Source organism: Corvus cornix, chromosome 5 (genome assembly GCF_000738735.6).
Source record: "Corvus cornix cornix isolate S_Up_H32 chromosome 5, ASM73873v5, whole genome shotgun sequence".
Lineage (NCBI taxonomy): Eukaryota > Metazoa > Chordata > Aves > Passeriformes > Corvidae > Corvus > Corvus cornix.
Genome location: NC_046335.1, coordinates 25,084,955 through 25,103,121, shown reverse-complemented (window position 1 = coordinate 25,103,121; position 18,167 = coordinate 25,084,955). Strand labels below are relative to the sequence as shown.

Below are 18,167 nucleotides of genomic sequence, written 5' to 3'. Positions count from 1 at the left end.
ATGTGAACCATAATCTATACACAAGGAAAATGTTGACCAAGAGGAAGAAATCTGAATTTGTTTGAAGAAAAAATCTGTGGGAAGTTTGTGTCATTTCACAGAGAGCAAAAACCCCAGCAGTGATAAGAAGGAAAAAGAAAAGTTAATATAAAAATGAAGAGTATTTCTACTTCAGGTAAGACTGTCAGCCAACTTAGTAGTCCCTCGCATAGCTAGCTCAGTGCTAAGTGGGATCTGCCTGTTTGAAGCTGCAGCTGGGCAGTGCACAGAAGCTGCAGAGCCCAAGTGAGAGCTGTGCAGGGCTGGGGATCCGCATCATGCTGGGTAGGGATCCTCTGGCTGGCCTGCTCCGTGTCCTGGCTGAGCAGCTGCCCAGGCTGTGGTGCTGGGTTGCTGGCAGAGGGGATCACTGACAGCTGCTGTGGTAAGCAATGCCTTAGTTGGTATTTAATTACCAGCTCATGCCTATAGAAAACACTGTGCAAAATTTGCACCTTAAATGAGAAAGAAGAGAGAATACAGAGGAGCAACTTACAGAAGTCCTACTGACAGCAGGTGTGAAAGTACTTCTTTAGATCTGTGATATCATCTAAGGAGAGCAACATATGAAGGAGTACAGATTTGCTTTTCTTCCATTGAAGTATTTGCCCACCCCCTACCTCTTCAAACTGTTTTGCATTTTCCAATAGGAAAAACAGCTGTTAAAGCCTGGAAATGTCAAAATGAGCTGGACAAAGTAGAAGGAAAGGAGCTGAGCATAATGATGACCTGGACCACTGTTTTGTGTAATGCCAGGTCTCAGAACAAGTGACTGTTCTGGAACCTTTGACAAACTTGTGTAAGTGCACAACAGGCAACAGCTTTCACAGTAGAGCTGGCTAAACATGTGAGGACATATGCTGGTCTAGAACAGTGACATAATTGCAAAGAACATAAAGGTATGGGTAAGGATTAGAACATTCATTCTATAAAAACAGCAAAAAAAAAAAAGCCTTAGAAGGCATATGACTGAAAAACTGCATCTGACTTAACATTAAATGCCATTAAGTGTAAGGTTATATATGGCACAAGAAAGAAAATCAATAGGGTGGATAAAAATTGGGGATTAGCTCTTTGGAAGTTAAGTTTAGATATGGGTGGAGTTTTAAAGATAAGAAAAACAAATGTAAATTTGCAAATTGAAGCACAGGCTGATATTGGTGAAACATTGTGACTAAGTGCACAAACAAAAAGCCACAGTGTTTGCAAGACACATGGCATTAATGCATCTGCACTTGAAATGCTGTGTTTGCTTATATCCTCACGTGTACTGAAATGCTTATGAAGTCAACAAGAAGGACATTTAATAATGGAGAAAAACATAATAGAGAGTACATGTGTAATGACCACTAGCACCATATCTGTCTTCTTTAGAAATCAGAGGATTCAGGGACACAAATAAGTCAAGCTATACCTGATGAAGTGGAAATGTTTATATTTTTGAAAGAGATCATGGACGTATGAGATACCCATGTAAAGCAGGTGTGAAAGGAGTTTCAAGGCCAGAATCCTTTGGTATCTAAAATTTTTTAGAGAAACTTCTCTTGTGAAAAAAAATAGAGCACGGCTGAAGAAATACAGATTTGAAATCACTATTTCAAGTTCCTTCATCTGTCATTAACTTTATAACTATGTGCTTTGTAAACCCATTATCTGTGAGCCACTAAATAGAAGGCCTATTGTGCCCTACTGTGAGAATATCTTTAATGGATTCTCTATTTTCACAGTTTCACTTGGGGTTTAGTATTCTTCCTGTTTTAAAGCCCAAGGAGTTAAAACCTTGTATTAACTGTTTTGAAACTCTGTGGGTGCAATACATCAGCTGTACATTTAATACCAAAGCCTTTGATTATGTTTAACTGAGGGGGCTCTTCTTCCCTGCCCTATTCCTTCCAGTGCCTCAGGCATTCCCTGCAGATTTATGCATTTTACCACTTCAAGGTTTTCAAAATACATTTTAATTGCTAGGTAACTTTTTCTGTAAGACTCTTGTTGATGGGGGTTTGTAATTTTTTAAAAATGTGACTGGCAATACCGCAGGTGAAATGCAGCCAGAGAATGAACCAGGGCATGGGCAGATTGTCACACACTGCACAATCCCACAGTGCTTTGCCTGTGCACATCTCTCAGATAAGAGGAATGTGCATCGCAAGGCCTTTCAACCTCTCTTCTCTGACTCTGGTCCTTTTGTGGTGAGACTTGGGGCAGGATTCCTCCCATATGTCTTCATTCCTCACATCTTACAACTCCCTCAGCCACAGCATTATCTTGTCCTTTTCCTTTTTATTAGGTGCTTTAATTACCAGACAGATTATTATGTCCTTGTAATTAGCAATTTTACTGCCAATATTACTGCATTTTTTTATGCAGGGACTAGAGTATTTATTTCATAGCAATAAATACAAGACTCATTTGGTATTTTTCTCCTCAGGAGGGCCTTCAAATGCCACTGGATGAATGTATGATCCTGATGTTTTACAATGAAAAGCTAGGATAATTCACAATTCTCCATTTTCAATAAGGCACTTAGTGTTTTCATGTGTTGTCATTGTAGCATTTAAAACTGTAGATATGGTAAATGGTGAGCAATTAATATATTTGCCAAATGGAAGTATGGCTCACCCATAAAGTTTCCTGCTAGCAGTGTGAAACCAAACTTTAGTGTTGTTAAATAAATGATTGTTCTGTTAATAAATAAATGTTCTATGTCAAAGTGACCAGTGTAGCAGGTGAGGGAAAGAGGTTTTTTACCTGGACTTCAGCAAAGGATTTGACACTGTTACCCACAGCATCCTCATAGAGAAATTGTCTGCTCATAGCTTGAACAGGTGCATTGTTTGCTGGGTATAGAACTGTCAGAATGGGTGATGCCAAAGAGTGGTGTCAAATGGAGTTAAATCCTCTTGGCTCACAATTGCTACTGGCGTTCCCCAGGGCTCAGTCTTGTGTTCAACCCTTTTCAGTATCTTCATCTGGTTGAGGGGGTCAAGTGCACCCTTAGTCAGTTTGCAGATGACACCAAATTGGGTGGAAGTGTTGACCTGCTGGAGGGTAGGATCTCTCTGCAGAGAGATCTGGACAGGTTGGATCAATGGGCCGAGGCCAGTTGTATGAGGTTCAATAAGGCAAAGTGTTATGTACTGCCCTTGGGTTGCAACAACCCCAGCCAGTGCTACAGACTGGAAAGCAGAAAAGGAACCTGGGGGTGCTGGTTGACAGCAGCTGAACATGAGCCAGGGTGTGCCCAGGTGGCCAAGAAGGCCAATGGCATCCTGCCCTGTACCAGAAATAGCTGGGGTTTTTTTCAGACTTGCACAACTCACAGATTAAATCAATGTTTACCATAGTAAATGGTATGTAACTGATGGAAACTAATTGCAGTGTCTCATAAACAATGATTGCTGTTAAAATTTGATCTTTATATCTTAATTTTTGCCTATCACTGCAGGACTCTCTGAGATTTCACTTTTCATGATAAGACAAGCTTCACTGTTTCCTAAATTCCCAACTGCATACTGCCTCATAACTTTGCATTAGGGCTTCAGGTATTGCCCAGTTCTTATTTTCACGGTGTAGAAGAGATGCACTGCTGAGTGGAACTCTATAAAATCTCTGAAACCTTTAAGTTAGAGACCCATGTGCCTAGATCCCTACATAATCTAGCAATAACTACTCTTTTCCTGCTATATGTGGCAGGTAGATGGAGGCAATTGGGCTAATTAAAACTGTCTTGGGGTGACTTTATGATGTGATATCCCCTATCACTGCTCTATGCCCAGACATGATTTCTGTGCCTTTCTGTGTCTTTAAAGCTGGGTGTGAGAGGAGAAAAAAAAAAAAAAAAGCCAGACAAACTTTTCAAAGCAGTTTTGTGCTCCAAGGTCACTACTCCTGCGCATTCTTGTGCTGCGGCAGCCAGAGCGGAGCCCTTTGCTGCTTTTCAGCCAGCTTTCAGCTCTGTTTCTCTGGAGAGAGGTGGAGAGTTAAACTCTTCTTTTCCTGGGACTTCGTCTTTTCCTTTCCTCTCTTCTGGACTGTTTCAACAACATAGAACATACCGGGAGAAATTCCCACTGAGGCCCTGGAGGGCCCATGCCAACCCAGCTCCAAAGACAAGGAGAAAGAGCACTCCCACAGAAGGACTCTAAAATCTTCCCTGGTTTCTCTCCACTGCGAGAGGTTTTATTATTCAGAATTATTATTCTGTTCCCGTGTGTTTGTTAAATAAATAGGTTTTTTTCTCTTTCACTTTCCTCTGAGGAAAATTTTTTTCCCCCTAACCTGGTGGGAGAGGAGTGGCTGTAACCCGCCTTCTATCAGAGGACGTCCAAATTTGGACATTCTTCTGAATTTGTCTCAAACCGGCACAAAATCCAGCATCAAAACACTGAGTTTGTTGATGTATTTTTTTGTACTTCTGCTGTTAATCCTGTGCATAAATTGTAATTTATTTCCTTTTCTCATTATGTGTTTGAGTAGGATAAGTGTTGGGCTACAGTGTTTGTGTCATGTTGATAAGGTTGGATTCATAGCTATGAGGCTGTTGCACAGCAACGAGTTGTTTTATCTTTACATTATGACACTACAGTAATTTTTGTATGTTATACTCAAAATACTAAAAGAAATGGTAGAGGAAGGAGTAAAGCTTTGTTTTCAGTTTGCATTTTTTCAGTCGTTTTGTGTCTTTTCCAATGGTCTAAATTGTATTATACTTCCTGTCAAATTTAATTAAAAATAACGCCCCAAACTTCATACTAATTAGCTGATGGGGAGAATAAAATGTTTTTTCTGTCCATCTCTATTTTTATTCTTGTTTACTTTTGAAGTGTGAAAGGGGTGGAAAATTCTTCCACTAAAAGGCCGATGGAGATAATTGAACTCTGTTCATACAGTCCCAGGTAGAAATCAAATCCAAGACCCAGAGGTGAAAGGTGAGCTCTGTAACTACTATACCAAACTATCCTTGGTAATTATCAGCATGAGCATAATTATTAACATTTCAATTATACTCACAGTATTACATCTCTCCAAGGGGTTTAACTCCACTGATTTTCAACTTGTCTTATTTTTTTGGTAGACATCCAGTTGGAACAAAGTTGCTGGATAATATTTTTGACACAAAAGGGTAACATACTTTTCAAAATACAGGATCTATATGTTTTGTCCTCAATTACACTTGTATGCTTCCAGATTTTGATTGCTTGGTAACACTGCTTGGCATAGCGAGTAGATTCAAATAGATTTAAATAACAGAGGAAATAAAAAACTATACAGGAAATAAAAAACTGTATCCAAACTCTTCTCTTGTAAAATACATAGTTTGAAATTGAGACCTGTATTAATAATAATTCATACTTTAATTTTAAAATGTTATTCACTCTTTGTCTGTTGTTTAATAATTTTTACATAGGTTTATTAAAATTTACTTAGACAACATATGAAGCCAAAAAATGTATCTTACTTTAAAATATTTTGTTGTTAGGTATCTAAACTTTTTCTGAGTATTCAATCTTAAAATGCTTAATAAAATAAGGATTTATGATCAGTGGGAATCACATGAGATATTTTTGTGCCTTTATTAATTCTATATAATCATCTTTACTGCTTGTACATTATGGCTGAGTTCAAGTTACTGGCTATGTGAGCATCTCTGAGTAAAGGTGTTGTATTATTCTGTATTTATAGAAGTGGTACTTTCAGGAAAGGCTTATGAGAGAGACCAGCCTGTCTGGAAGAGGAATGGAGACTTCAGCTTGAAGACAGAGTATAACAGCAAAAGTGACTCACATCCTAGAGACACATGAATCAGCACAAAACAAATTAAACAAAGCAACATTAAACAGCAGCAAAGGTAGTATCCTATATTCCTGCTTCTCATCACATGGGTGTGAAAGAAACCTTGTTTAGCAACTGTTTGTTTGCTTGTTTAGAAATCCTTAAATCGTCATAAGAAAATGCCAAACATCCAACAGGGCTGGAAGAGAGAAGGTACAGGGTGACATAAAATGGAGGATGCTGCAAGCAATAATGAAAAGGAGAGATGAAGGTCAGAGAGATAAATGTCTACAGTAATACCAGGGACAGATGCTGTGGGCATGGTAGTACAGAGAGGAAATCTGATATTTTTAAATGAGGGTGGAAACTGATAATTTTAGTGTTTGTGGGTATTGCTGAGTAGGGGATAAGTGAGAAAACATTCTCTTATTTTGTATTTCAGATACAGATGGTGAAGAAAGGTCCTGTGAACGAGATGCAGTTATTTTTTTATCTCAGCAGTAAGCAGGTGATTCAGCATCAAACGCTTCAAAAAGTGATAAATTCATTTCCAAAACCCAGTAATCATTACTAAAAGCACATCTCCAAAGAACTGAGATACTTTTGACTCAGCTGTGAACACATTCACCATCTGAGTAAGTGTTGCAACGACTGAAGGTGGTAAAGGCCAGGTAAATTTGTTACTATTAATGTACTTCAAAAAAACTGGGAGCATCTTTTCTTCTTCCCCCAAACCTAACCAACCAACACTGCCTTGTCTATTATAAAACTCACCTGGTAACAGCCAGAAACACTCCTCATGTTTATTAGTACAAAATAGCTGAGGTCACAGTTTCCTGCCCTCTCTACCATGTTAGCAAACTAGGCAAGCATATATTGAAAAACATTAAGATGATAACTAGTAATAGTAATTTTAAAAATAAGTTGAATGAAAGAAAAATGGTGTGAGTGTGAAGGATTAACAAATATATGAGAATGGGTTTAGAATATTTTATATGGGAAATGAATAGTAACATACACAAAGCTGTTGAGCTGTTGTATCTGCAAAAAAAGCAGGTAAATTCACAGAAAATTTCTTGATCATTGTAACAGAAAATTGGAGTTTGGACCAAAGTGATTATACATCTGCTTCTGTAAATTTGAAAAAGACTTTTTTAGCCCTAATTTCCCTGAAATAAATTTATTAGGAAAATCTCCAGCTAGGGGAGTGATTATGTATCTCAAATGTATTGTCCACTGTCATCTACAGGTCAATTGCCTGCCAGCAAGTCACACTATTTTGGGCAGGAAGTCAAGCAGCTGGCAGGGCTGTGCAGTCTCAGATAGGTATTTGGTGCTCCTGACCATTCTCAGCCTACTGACCCAGGGAAAATGGTGAATAGAACTGTATTTTAAATAGTTCCCAGACACAGATTGCCTACCGTGTTTGTGACTGATTAAATTACAGCATATTACCACTACATCAGCAGTGGAGTCATCCTGAACCTGGCAATATGGGAGACATGAGCTGCAGAACCATTTCATGATGATTTTGTAATGAAATTTGAACATATACACAGTGTATGAGACCATTTTATGGCTGTAGCCCTCCTTCTCTTTCCTGACAGTGAATGCCTACTCACTCCTTGGTCCACCATCTGTGTGTGAGTGTGATGCTGCCTGTCTCCACAGTGCCCATGCTTAGCAGAATGTTGTAGAGTTGCTGCACTCCAGATGGAGAAGCTGCACTGTCCCCAAAACTGATTCATGAGAAGAAGGTTAGCAAGGATCTGCTAAAAAAGAAGGCCAGGGGTAAACGATAATGATAGGTGCCTGAAATATGAGAACTGGAGCAAATGGACTGACCATCTCTTAATAAAAATGACATATGATGGGCAGGGTTTGAGCGCATTGGCTGTTCACACAAGGCACCACACAAGGCACTTCAGACTATCCTGAAAGTTGTTAAGAAATTCAGTTGATAGTACAGGTAGCTCATAGTTATTTGTATCATATTCATGTTTCTTTTTCTTAATGCTTTTTTTTATTTTTGCTCAGAAGGGATGTTGTGACACTGGGAACTTCAACATCCAAAATTACCGGGGGTAAATGGTGCTATGGAAACCTGTTTAGTTACAGCTCACTACAAATGGTTAAAGAATGAATCCACTCTTTCGCAAGAAATGTTTTAAAAAGTCTGACTGGCTAGTGCAGAAGAGGTCAGAGTGAAGTTGTTATGTAGCCTTCAATTAAAGAGCAAGGCTTTGGATTTTAACAAAGCGAGGGAGTGAACAGTACAGGAGAAACGTTGTCTTAGCTGCGTGCAGTTAGACAGCATGTAGAGGAGGGAGCCAAGAGTAAGATGTGCTAGAAGGGTAGTTGTTGCATTAGGGGAAAACAAAATAATGAAATGGGGCTATAATGGTAACAGGAACAGTGCTCTCATTTGCTTTATCCAAATGGTGGAAATAGATAAGAATAAGGTCAGTGTTGAATGTATTGCCTTGAGTGAGAATCTGATGAAAATGAGAAGTCTAATCCCAGGAAGAGGCAGTGTAATTGAAGTACAGATGCTTCTACAGTGTGCAGAATAGTGAATGTCTCAATCCTCCATGATCATACTTCTGATCTTATGTATATGCATTGGTGAGTGCATGTGTACAAATGTGCATGCACAGTAGGGATGTGCATTGTCATAACTACTTGTTTCCAAGAAAGTATCTCCAAGCAAAGATCATTTTGCACAATAGGAATACCCTGTGTTAACAGCAGCCTCTACAGATTTAAGAGAACCAACAGGTTCTGCCTGCACTGCACCCGAGGTGTGGTGATGGTTCCTTGGCAGCAGAGCCCTCCAGTGCCACTGCTTTTTATGCCATCTCCTGCATCTGATCGTGCAATGTTCAGCTCTGAAAGGACGTTCTTTTCTGACACACTTGAGAAATTAGGATTGTACCACTTATTTACTCCTTCTTTCCTACTACTGCATTTTTGCTTTTAGAGTATCTGATTCCTAACTCTTTTTGGTCTCGTGTAGTGCTAGTGTATAACTGAGGATGCAGAGCTTCATCATTCCCCTCCACCATATCCAGCAAAACCAGGTCCCAGAGCAAGTGAGCATTTGGAAACCTGAAGAAAACAACCTACTACTTTTCCTACTATACCCCACATTATTTCCACTGGCCTGCCAAAAATCCTGAAACCAAACCAAACCACAAAACCGAACAAACCGACCAACCAAAAACCACCAAAACCCACCCAAATAAAAGAAATAGGGCCATAATCCTATCTGACATAGACTGGCTAATTCTATTGCCTTAAATGTATTTTAAAGTATTTGATGATCTTGTGCTAGGACTCCTAGTATGAGCATGTAAGGACACCTGCCTTATTTTGACAAAACTTCACTGTTCTCGGTGGGTTTTGCACTGGTGGTAACTAAAAATCTGCCTGTTGTTAGCAACTGATATGAAGAAGCTCAATATTTGCTCTGATATTTGAGTATCTTAGTTTTACAACCACCAACCAAGCTATCTCCTTTGTTCTGTCAATGTCACAGTGTTACAGTGGATATTTTGATTACATTATGTCATTTATCTACACAGAACAAAAGAGTGCAGGGAACTTACAGAACATGTGTCCTGATGTTAGCTAGACTTGTTGCTGCTCTAAATGGTTTGGCTATATGTCCATGTGCAAGATGGGCTTTGACAGCACTTATTTATGTGTTATTTTTCATCATGAAGCAGCAATATATTCAGAAATGACAACATATGATCTACCTTTATAAATAAAAGGGTGAAAACAGTATCCCTGTATGACTAGAGAAACAAATGGAGATACCCAGAGCTCTCTGCTCTTCCCATTGTCATTGGCAGGAACTGGTGGTGTTCTGGATATTTGTTCTTAACCACAAAATCACAAGGAGTCTTGTCATGTAATTATACTGAATGAGGACATACAGCAAAATTCAATAAAGAATAGTCATCTTAATTTTTTTCTAGTTTCAACTAATTCCTGTGAAAAAATAGGTACTTAAATAACATAGGCTGTAAAAGCAGCAGCAACCAGCCATAGTGCATGTGTATAGAAACCATCTAATATAAATTAGTGCCTTTTAAAAATCATGGCAAACTCTGTTTTCTGTAATTATAACAAACCCTAGAGTTTTACCCATGTAATAGTAATTTTTAGTGTCTTCACCATTATTTTCCTTTTTATTTATTTAACTGCAACTAACTTGAGCAGACAATGTTAAGTGGGGAAACAGATGTAGTTAAATAGCCTGTAATTATGCCTTTAGTCATCTCTTACCATCACAAGGCTCCTCCTGCTACTATGACCAGAAAAAGTGACCTAACTGATTTCACCAGCAGCCTTGCCAGTGTCTGATGCAGAATAGATGGCCTTATTAAGCAATCAGAAAAAAAATAAATAAAAATCAACCATTATAGTGGAATAGTAATCAGCAGTGTTTATACTAGTCCCACAATGCACAATCAGAACCATGAATTCTGCTAATTGGGTACCTTTTGCATCCAGAGGTGCCTGCAATAGGAAACAAAAGGGACTTGAAAATTAGTGTTTGTAGCAATTAGTTTCTGTCTAAAGGCTTAGCCCAGTTCATGGAAGCCATGATTCAAACAGAGATTATTATAGTAACTATGGTATTTAAATGTCCTCTGTCATTATTTAGCATCAAATTTAGCATTGCAAGACTAATTTGGATTTACTCTTTAAAATATGTTTGTAGGGAATTTTTAAAGTCCCCAACTGCAAACCATTTATTTTATGCTTTATTATGTTGTTAACTTTTCAAGATTAAGAGTCCATTTCAGATTCACTGTAGAGCTGATTAAATGTGTTTGATATTGAATAGATGAGATTTACAAATTAGATATTGAAGAATGTTGGACTACTATTTTTCACAGAATGATCTATGCTTTATAGCATATTGAGGAATTTTAAACTTCATAGAAATGTAAGGACTGGAAGTTTATTATTTATAAACACAGCTACAAATTCACACCAGGGAGTAGTGGTATACAAATGCTTAAGAAGAGAAAATTAGGTATGCAATTTTTTGAGTAAATTATTAGTGCATTTTCAGATGGACTTCACTGAAAGCTCAGTGGATTATATTAAGTTGGTTTTACCTTTTGCCCTTTTCTTTCCTTTGAATCTTTAGCATTTCTGATGTAATAATCTGATAGACCTCTGTTCTTCAGTCCTTACCATTATAGACTCCCTGCTGTAAGTGCTTGAAGGACAAATTACCAGTAGTACAATTCGAGTAACCTCTTCACCATTGTATCAAAGAATCAGCTGCATGTCCTTGCTTTGCTAAAGGTGTCCATATGGTTACAGCAGGACTGTGACAATAGCATACAAAAATGCCTAGAATTCAGGAAAAGAAACCTCAGGAAGATACAAGAAAAGAGAGGCAAAACATCTTTAAGTCAACCCTCAGTCTAAGCTCTGCTCTTTAAAGGTTACACTGAATAACGGAAATATATCATCTGCAATTTATTAATAAGTTGTCACCCTCATTAGTTAACTACTGTTTAATCAGTATGTGATTAACTGTGTGACCTTAAAAAGATTGTTATTAATACAAAACATTGCATTATGAAACCATTAAGTTATAGGAAAATATTGGTACTTTGAAGACAATCAGAATGATAAGTGTGATAGTTTTTAGAAATACTATACCAACATTTCCTCTGACTGATTGCATTACATATTGATAGCAAGTATCAGTATGTAGTGCAATCAGTCAGTGGAAAATGAGTGAAATGTGAACTAATGAGAGTTAATTGTCTCATATAATAGCAAGGACACAGAATTCTATCAATTAAATTAGTCTGAGTTGAAACAACTATCAGTGTAATAATGTTGATAATATCAACCAAATTAGATGTAATGAAATAAATGGTATGCTAAAGATCAAGGATACCCATTGGCTTCAACCCCCACCTCCTGCTAACTAGGGAGAGAGCCTCATGACTTTGGGCTCAGTTTGCTTCAAGTTCTGCCTAATGCACAGCCTGAAACACGTGGTTCTGTACTCAGGACACTGGTATTGGGGGCTTTGTTTTAATTATCAAAATTTGCATCTGGCAAAGGGGGTAGCCCTCTGGGAGGTGGAGGCAGTGAACAAATAGTAGTGATAAGCCATTAAAGACTATTGCTAACTTTGGCATAGCTGTTGGTTAGAGCAGATGTGGTGAGTGAGACGTGCTGGCTTGAGCACTCCAGGTGTTGAGCCTTTTGTTTTATCCTTTGGAAACTACTACAACTGAACATCTGTATTGTGTAATCAGTAACAATGTCATAGTGCCCAACACTGCTTTCTCTCTCCTTGCTTAGTCCTGTTCCTTCCACTCGCTCTGAGGCAAGGCTTCCAAATGTGTTCCAAAGTTGTTTGCAAACAACTAAATGACATGGGGACTGAATGATGAGGGTTAGGTTTTCAGAGAGATGCTGAGAATACAGTAGCTCCCATTGAGGCTGAGGGAAACACTGGGATCATCAGTCCTTCAGCCCTGGTATTCAGGAGTTCAACTGGAACTAGAGCCTAACATCACCCACTTCTGAGCTTCCAGCCTCTGAAATTTCTGCTTTGCTCTGTATCGCTGTTTCACCTCCTCACACTCAGTCTTTGTGATTCTGTGATCTAATTCTCGGGACCAAGAGAAGCCCATTAAAAGACAAGTAAATCCACCAGTCACTCCTGTAACAGGACTTGGGATTATTAACAATATGAATTCTCAAAATTAGTAGAGAACTTTGATCTGGGTTCATGCAGTAAGGCAGAAAGGCATTTAGTTGATTATAATGGTTCTGATAAACTGATCGCTGACAATCCCTCCTCAGTTAACACCCTAGAAGCATAATCTGATAAAATAAAAAAACCCAACCAGGGCCAGAAATTGAATGTTAAACAGACAGTGACTTTTATAAGTTTAAAAAGTGAAAGAACTTGATGTCCAGACTGAGTGTGAGCATTGTGAAAGATTCAAAGGTGAAAACTTTGTGATACAGTGAAATGTTGTCTGTAATGCCCACTTTCTGCTCTAAGGCCTTTGGACCGTGCTATCATGCAGTGTTTGAGCTGGTGAGACATGGTAAAATAAGCTCACACAAAGAGAGCAGTTAAAGGACTCGAACCATAGAAGGAAGTGAGCAGATAAACTCCAAGGCTGGCAAAACAGGAGAGACCAAATGTGTGCAACTTCAGAAGCAAAGAGAGGAAATAATGTTAAAAAGGTCTGTGTGGCCTGACTTACCACAGGTAATAGTTAGCCCTTATGCAGTGTTCACTTTGCCAACCTGTAGAGCTACTCACAGTCTAAGACAAAAGAAACACAGAAAAAAGTCAGGGCCGCACAGCTCATAGGTACTACCAAGGTGCTACTACTACTTGTGATATGTGCTTATCTGAAACTGCAGCTCAGGAAAGCATTATAGAGGGAGAATGCCCCAGCCAAACTGCAAAATTTGGCTGATGGCTTTCATGCTGATCTTGTGAAAATCTGTGACTGTGTATGAATGTTTGAATTGGCCATTTGTGACTGGATGAAGGGAATTTTTTTTTATCCATGACAACGAATTTGATGTGAGAATGTTATAGCTGAGCCATCTTACTGATATCCCTTTCAAGAAAAATTCATCTCCTTGTGATTATACAATCACAGGAAGCAAATGCTGGGAATATCACCATGCTACAGAAAGCTTCTGTCAGAGGAGGGGAAGGCACCTAAATCATACACAGTGCTGAAACCACATCACTGAAAAAACATAATCACCCACTAACTACATATTTTATTTATTGTTTACAAGGTGCTTGACACCTCTTATCTCAAAAGTTTAGGGGGATGCTGGCAGATTCAACAGCATGCCACTGAGCTCTCACCACAGGCCTCTATCATCAGTATCCAACCACGGTGTGAAGAACAAATGAGAAGGAATGATTCCATTGGACTGGGCATCAAAAAATGCCATTTCAACAGGAATATGAAGTTTATTTTGAACCTCCTGAGAAAGGATATTTAAAGATGGAAGGACCAGGAGTTTCCAGTGGTGTGGCTGTCTTAACTGATCTGTGATACATTAACAGCATGATCTGTCTGCAGTGACAGATGCAATACAGTTCTGGAAGTGAGACTGGGCAACTAACCAGGGACATGAATGGTCCTAGATATGTTGAAAAAAACAAGCACATACACTGACATAAGACCTAAAGATAAATGGTCTTCAGTAGTAGAAATACAGTCAAAGAAAAAGGGACTCTCAAAAACTAGCTGACAATCTTATTTAAACCTTGTATGAATGGAAAAACATTCAGGAAAGAAATTAGGGCAGCACTAAGGGGGTAATAACATAGGGAAGGCTAGTCAACATGAAGATCAGATAGATGATGGATGGATTGATGAGATCACAAAGATATGAGTCAAACTAGAGAAGCATCTGGAAACTGCTACAACATCATCACAGGTCATGCTTGAATATGCAGATGTATTTCTGAAGTTATAATAATCAGTGAGTGAATAAATTTGTTAGCTAATTCTCATAATACATAAAGATAAATGAAATATTTAAATTGTATCAATAATTAAATTGTAAATTTAAATTGTAAATTTAAATTGCAAATTTAAAATGTATAAGAAAATATTTAAATTGTAGAGTCTTACATGGGATTACCAATGGTTGTTTTTGGTGGACCTTTCAGTTCATTTTTTTCATTCTATTTTCCACTTAGCAAGACTATTATCTTACCTATTTTTGAGTTGCAATTAATTTCATCCCCCTCATCTGTTAATAGGCTTTCTTTCATGTGTACTTCCCTAGCCATAAAAGCCTTTTTAATCTTCCCAAGCCTCTTTTTACTTATTCTGGATTTGATGGTAATGCTACACTATGTCCGTGATAATTAGTTATGTTGCCCCAGGAGCAGGCCAGGTAATTAAGCAGGACTTGGAACTCTGGTCTCTCTCTGTGCTCTGCTCCTGAAAAGAGGGCTGGACTGTGGCTGTGTGCCCCCAGTCTAACCAGTAATTTTGTCTGACAAACCAGAGGGAAAAGCATTTGGCAGATACAGTGACTGATTTCCCTGCTGATTTGCATGCAGGTGATGGGTCCTGCTCTCCATGCCAAATTTTTTGCTGCACAGGAGAGCAACATGCAGCAGCTAATGAATTACTTTGCTGTTTCTGTGAGCCTCACATTCAACGTTTTTAGTGTTCTTAGTCTTGAGCTAAACGAGGAAGTCTCAATGCTGTGGTGGCCAGCAGGCACATAGGTACTGTCAAAATGTTGTGGTCAGGCAACCTGGGCAGGGAAACAGCATCAGGTCCTGGTGCATCATCAGTGCAGTAGCATCCTTCTATTTTTTGTCTATGTGTTCCGGTTTGGCCAAATTTAGAAATATATATCCTCTGAGAGAAGGTACAACCACCCCTCCCCCCACCAGGTTTGGGAAAAAAAAAAAATTTTCCTCGAAGGAAAGTGAAGAAGATAAAACTATTTATTTAACAAACACACGGGAAAGGAAAATAATGTTAAATGGTAAAATCTTTCGCTGTAGAGGAAAAACCTGGGAAAGTGTTCGAGTCCTCCCTTTGGTCTCAGAGCTGGGGCTTGGCCCAGGGCCAGGCCCTCTGTGCCCGGTGGAAAATCCTCCCGATGTGCTCTGATGTTACAGCAATCAGGCAGTCCAGTAGAAAAGGGAGAAAATCCGAAATTCCAGAGAAGGAAAAGTTCAACTCTCAGCCTCTCTCCGGAGAACAAGAAACTGGAAAAAACTGGCCAAAAGCTGACTGGAAAAGCTGCAAGCCGGGTGCTTCCTCGCTCCCCTGCCCCAGCTGGAAAAAAAAACCTGCTATCTTAATGTGACCTTGAACAAGTTGCAAACTGCTTTGAGAAAGTTTTGCTCAGTTTTTTCTTCCCCCTCTCAGGCTCAGTTCAGAGGCATAGAAAGGCCAATAATTAATTTCTGGTCATAGGCAGCAATATGGGATACACATCATAAGGTCACCCCAAGACACTATGTCATGTCAGCTTTCTCTGTGTCTGAATGTTTTAGACTGGTTTGCTAAGGAAATGGCCCTTGTAGGATTTTACTTCATCTGTACACATCTCTCTGCCTACATTTTAGTTATTTCTTTTCTCCCTTTCTTGTCTTCCCTCTCCTCTATAATTTTTCAGCCTATTCTCCAAATCCAATCACACAGGAATAGAGAATCCAAAGATGTTTTGAATACAGGTGGTCAGGTAAGGAAAAGAAATCCTGTGAAATCTCCCTTATTTCACATCTCTTTATAATCTCAGATATATCAGCAATACTGCACAAAGCCCATGTTTAGGTTTCTTTTTTCCACAGGAACTATCTGTGGTTCATACACTAGTTCAAATTTAATAAAACTTTTTCTGAGAGCTGCATTTTCTTCTTAGGTTGTTTTGTTTTTTAAATCAGATACCTTTTTATTTATGTCTTACTATTCTGTTTTCAGATAGCTTCTGACTGCTGTTTCTTTATTTTTCTCTATGAATTAACATGGTTTCTTGTTCTGGGTCATAAAAGTTTGTAACTTGAGAACCTCCTTAATACACGTGTGACTGTATTCGTTATCCAACAGAGGCACAGGAGGTCAGGTTTTCTCCATGATGGCTTTTACAAGCTGGAGAAATAATTAGCCTTCCTTGACCCTGTGTGCTTTGTAGTCAGAGCTGTTCTTCTCTCCAGGTTTGATCAGTGTGTGCCATTCCACATGCTCGGTGGGACAGGAAGATTGCCATATGTGGCCAGCAGTCTGCCCTTGTACAAAATTCAGCCTGTTGCACTGTATTGCCATAAACCTCTGAAGCATTGTCCACTCAACTGGTGAAACTTGCAGGGCAAACCAGTGGGATGAGTTAATCTGTAGAAGGAAAGAGCAGAAACTAGATGGATATTTTCTCCATAGTTAATACTAATCAAAAATGATGGTATGGCAATGTGTCAGGATATTTATCAAAATGTAGGATAAAATTCTAGATAGTCTTTACTTGGCTCTTCCTATGTTTTTGCCTCTATTCTTCTGTCTTGAATACTCTTGTGAAAAAAACAGCGGTTATGACATCTGAACATGATGAATTTAATGACCTAAAAATATGCTATTGTCCACAACTGTAACTGCTTTCAAGTAACCTTCACATTTGGCGGCTGCTATGTTTTATCATGTATGCTGTGGCTCTTTTTTTCCCTCCCTTTGCTTTTGTATTGCTTTAAAAAGACAACAGAACATGCTGTGAGTTAATGTTTCACTTGTAAAAGGTTATGGATTAAGCTCAGCTGGTTTCTCAGGCTGACACAGGGTTCATGATTAGAAGAATGAAAACAAACATGAATTGAAAATGTCACTAACCTTTATTGGGCCCTGAAAATCCCTAAGCCTGCATGACAGGAGGCTTTCCTGTTTTCAACAGGATAAAAAAGATTGAAACAAAACAGCACGGATCTTGGCTATTTACATCTTTTAATGAATGCTCTTCACGTTTGGGTCCCTTTGTCAATCTCCCAGTTTTCAAGGGTTTAGCTGTGAAAAGTGCGGATGGTATCACATACTCTTATAAACCATGGAGTAGACATCTGTCTAGGATGCTTTTCCCTCCAAATTATGCTGAGTGTAAAGGACCACATTTTAAGCTTCATTTGCGACTATGCATGTATTAAGGTATCCAGTCTGAGTGTTCAGCAGCAGAAAAGCTGAATAAAACTGTCTCTACATAATGCAACCAATTTTATTTTAATAAAGTAGATCAGAGAAAAAATTTACAAACTCTAGATGATAGTGTAGTTTGAACTTTCAAACTGTTTATTGAAAAAACCCAACCAGCCTATTCACTTAAAAAATAATCAGTTCTTGCTCTCGTTGCTGTGGTAGAACATGCCCTGTATTAGCAAGGGCAGCAGGAACACAAAGCCAACACAAACTGGCCGGAGTGGAAACCAAAAGTGTCATTGATCTGGGAGCCTTTGTTCTGTCAAGAGCACAGATCCAGGTCGAATATCTTAGATCTACAAACTGAAATGGCATGGTATGACTACCCTTCTTTGGCACTGACTCTTCCATGCATTAGGGAAGAGTCAAGCATCATGTTTGCCCTTATGGACCCAGATATTCCCTGCTTCCTTGTCGCCTTACACTGCTCAATTGACTTTTTTCAGTCAAATCACTGAAAATACAGAAGAATTATCAAATGTTTTTTCATTTAAGAAGAAACAAATGTGTATGTTTCCCTTCATTTTAATTTTTTCTAACTGCATGTTTTAGCAACAGCTGCACCATTGCTTCACTGATTTCATAGGTAACCTGAGAAAATACTTTATGGAG

General features: G+C 38.7%; 1 long non-coding RNA gene across 1 annotated transcript in view; it reads left to right on the top strand.

The window, feature by feature from the left end:
- The window catches only part of LOC104684861, a 45,732-nt gene that overhangs the window by 10,665 nt on the left and 16,900 nt on the right, over window positions 1-18,167 (top strand). The window contains exons 2-4 of the long non-coding RNA XR_751037.4: window positions 5,725-5,890; window positions 5,970-6,085; window positions 6,257-6,322. This is a non-coding gene — a long non-coding RNA (uncharacterized LOC104684861). The remainder of the gene's footprint in view (window positions 1-5,724; window positions 5,891-5,969; window positions 6,086-6,256; window positions 6,323-18,167) is intronic.